The sequence below is a fragment of the Typha angustifolia genome, chromosome 11 (assembly GCF_048772165.1).
Source record: "Typha angustifolia cultivar Huaian chromosome 11, ASM4877216v1, whole genome shotgun sequence".
In the NCBI taxonomy this organism is placed as follows: Eukaryota; Viridiplantae; Streptophyta; class Magnoliopsida; order Poales; family Typhaceae; genus Typha; species Typha angustifolia.
The window spans coordinates 9,819,653-9,823,638 of NC_133249.1; positions in this window are offsets into that span (position 1 = coordinate 9,819,653).

Here is a 3,986-nt window from a genome sequence, read left to right on the forward strand (position 1 = left end):
ACATGCTCGGGGTCTTGTTCTTGGGCTCCAAATGGGTTCGCATTAGGTGGTCAAACCGTTTCACAAAAAATTGGCCTGTCTCAAAAGGCGTGCGCTTCATCTCCTTCATTTCAATAACCTAACCCTAACCCTAAGGCTAAATTTGGAATTCGTCCTAGGGTTGCCACCATAGGGTGCATGGGGGGTGGTAGCAGCTGGGTTCGGTCGAGGGGTCACCAACAATGGACCCGTAGTGGGTCCTCGCAGTCGTGGAACGGCGGCAAGTGGCAGAGGAAGGCCAAACTCGAACTCGGGCTCGAGCTGGTGCAGGGGCAGCCATGGTGCGTCGCCGGTAGGTCCACCGGTCCCTGGCTACTGTCTGGGGATCAGGGGCCCCACTGCTGGGGAGCAATGGTTGGTGCCAACGTGAACGATGGTCAAGTGACGGACCAGACGTGGCAGTGGGCGACGAGAGCGACCGATGACCGCCATTGGGAAGCTAGGGTTTTCAGCCCTAGTTCTCACAAAGGGTGGGATAAACAGCTCGGGGGCCATCTCTAGCAGCTGCTCCAACGTCAATGCGGCAATAGTGCTCGACCTGCTGGGACGGAAGGCATTCCTCTTGGACCGGAGAAGGGTTCTCGTTGGCGGTTGGGTCTCCTCTCCACCTTCTTCATGATTTGAAGATGGTGACTGTGCTTGGCTATTTCCGTCGTGGCCGGTGGCGCTAGCAGGGTTGGCAGCACGGTCTGGTTGTGCTGGGCTAGGAGAACGGCTGTCAAGGTTTGGATCACGTTCTTGATCTTTCCGAAACTTTCCGTGGCTCTCCTTGATGATTCACGCAACGAGTCTGTGGACTCTTCCCATGCCTTCGCCCATACCGGCGGCTCATCGTCAATTGTTGGTGGTGGTGGCAGGGGCGCCACGATCACTCCCACAAGAACGGAGATGAGATTGTGGTCCTCCATGGTAATCCCTTCTCGTGGGTCTTGGAACGCATGTTAACCATCTTCTAAGGAACGTCGACTCTGATACAAATGTTACAATCAGATCTGAGAGGATGCCTTCGTAAGAAAAATATGAAAGTTTAGGTGGAGGTAACCTCATGAGTTAGGGTTCTAATGGCTTTAGTTTCACCTAAATCGAAGATCAGGATGAAAAATTAAAAATAAAATAGTGGGGATAAATCAGAGAGGGCAGAACAGTAAATATCCAACATTGTGGAAAAGCTTTTATAAGTAATTCAAAAGGCACATCAAATGATTTGTTGCTCCATCCATAAAGGCATTTAATATGGAATACTCAAACAATAAAAGAAAGCTTAAAGAATTTCTCACATCACAGATACAATTCTTGATCTGCGTCTTTAACCAATCAATAGAACTTCTCAGCCTCAAGGGTTGACCATGCCTAATTTCGCTTATCCATACCTTCCATTTACAATGTCTTGGGCGCCACTATGCCTAAGTAAATGTGTAGCAAAATTTCAGCAGTCATGTCTCCATTATTCTCCCTTCTCTTATATGGCAGCAAAGTACCCCTCTTCATCTTCTCGATTGTCAAGAAGGGGAACAGCGCCTATAGGTCATGAGTAGCAAGATTTGGTGCAAAGCCCTCTGGATCTTCGTCGACTTGAGTAGGTGGGGTGGGGGGGCGTTCTATTAGCTTATTAGCGTGCTTCATGTCATTAGAAAGCCTCAATGCAGACTTAATCTAGCTCCAGCAACAGCAGATCTTCAACTCGTTGCAAGGGGTTTAACTGATCTGCTAGGTTTCCTTGTGTCTCGCCCAGCCCATGTTGATTGTTGATGCAACCTCAACTCAACGGATCCTCCACCATCTCCTCCATAGTAATAGGACTTAAGGCCTTGACATTGGCTTAGATCTTGCCACGGAGACCAGACAAAAATGTTGCATGTTGGTGAAGATTGGCCAATTGTAGATCACATCTACTATGGATTCTCTCGAACTCCTTCACATATGCATTCACATTTGTCTTTTTTGGCTCACATTGGTTAGCATGGGGCTCCTCTAAATGGAATGACGCCATGACTACCTTGTGAGCGTACGGCGGGTTCCTTGAAATTTGAAGCATTGTTCTGATTGTGAGCGTACGGCGGGTTACTATGGATTCTCCCCTTGAGTGCATTCACTTGGTTTGGGCCAAACCCAAAACTTTGTGGCATGTCATGAGGGTGCACCATCCACCTCAGCCCCTCGAGCTCTTGCTTCGAACTTGGATTCGAGTCCAGCCCACGAGTTAGCTTCGTGATTCAACTGGAATGCTTACTCTACTGGGTTAAGTACTGGTGGAATTCCAACAGCAGGTCTCAACCCCAAGGGTGATGTGAACTAAGCTCAGATCGGATTGCATCATGAGGGCATTAGGTTCATTTGATTGAGTCTATATATCTTTTAGTTAATTTATGGTTATCTCTTATGTGAGCTCTTAAGGCAAGTCTTGTTAAGTCATGTAAGGCACTAGGACAAGTTCAATTAAGTGATCTTGTTTACGCTCGATGGCTCTTGTGAACTCCAACATCAAAGCCTCGGTGGTTGAAGGTGGATCTGGACTCCATCGATCAACAGCGTGTCTAGGATTAGGGGTAGCACACCTTTACTCTTCTCCGTGCATCGACGACTCCCATATATCCTTCGCCGTCATGCGCCATAAGGCCATTTGTCTGGTGGTTGTCATCTCCACCTGTGGTCCAAGGATTGACTTGCTTTGATACCAAGTTGATACGATCATGCTTGTGGAACTGGTGAAAGTAACCAAGAATCAGCTCAGCTTAGAGCTAGAGGCGAAACTTTCGAGATCAACTGCAGACGATCTAGCTGTCCACAAGATATGAGATTTTCACAGGCTATTCATCTTGAAGTAAAGAACCGAACACAACCAGAATCACATCAATCGGAGGAGTATAGCAAATGATGACTAGCGAGATGGATGTGAAGGTAGAAAACAGAGTCGGAACAACATGAAACTTCGAAGAGCGGTTGCTGGAGGTACGATGAGGGTTTTGATGAGGAGATATTTAGGGTTAAGGGCAGTGGAGGTGGGGTCTTGGGTGGTGGAGCAAAGGGAGGCTAATGGAGGTGGAGCTGCAGTTAGATTTGGGCTAGCGACGAGTAAGGTGTGTGACGAGAAGGGAAGAAGAGGGAGAAATTAGGTCATCCTTAAGAAGAGGGAGATCAACCTGGACAAGGGGAAAGGAGCACTGAGCCTTGGGCATCGACCACAAGAGAGAGAGAAAGGTCAAAGGGAGAGAAAAGAGGAGAAATTAGGTTAGGAGAATCAAGCTACGTTAATTAGAAAGAGTTCAAAAACACCATGTAATTATAAAGCAAATTATGTCATAGGATGCAAAAGCAAACTAAGTGCAATTCGACCAAGGGAATTTTGGCCCCTATGGTCCAGCCACCATCTAGCCCAAGGCTACTAGGTCCAGCCCCAGTTTTATCATCAAGACACCACCAATGTCACACAAAGCTAGGACCACGGCTGAGGTCATAAATTTCTTCATGGCTTCAAATGCAGCCCTTGCCTTCTAATGCAACCTTACATAGCAAGGTCATGAGGGGAGTCGCAATTTTCTGTACAAGCCACACGGCTCCTTTGTGAATACCAGCGGGTAAGCCAAGGAAGCCACATAGCTCCTCCATCGTCTTGGGCAGCACGCACTCCACCATTCTTTGGATCTTCTTAGGGTCAGCTTACATGCTATCTTTAGACAAGGTATGGCCTCGGTAGTCGACCTTTTGCTGCTCCCACCGCTCGAAGATGGTGCAAGTGCTCCTCTATGGCTCTATGTGAGGCATATCATCAAATAATATCAGCACATATTGCCTCAAATGAGGCGTAAAAGTATTATTCATTAAGCACCGAAAAGTGGACGGAGTATTCGTAAGACCAAAGGGAATAACGAGAAACTCATAGTGCACATCGTCGGTTCGAAAGACCGTCTTGTGCACATCAGATGATTACAATATTATTTGATGGTGCC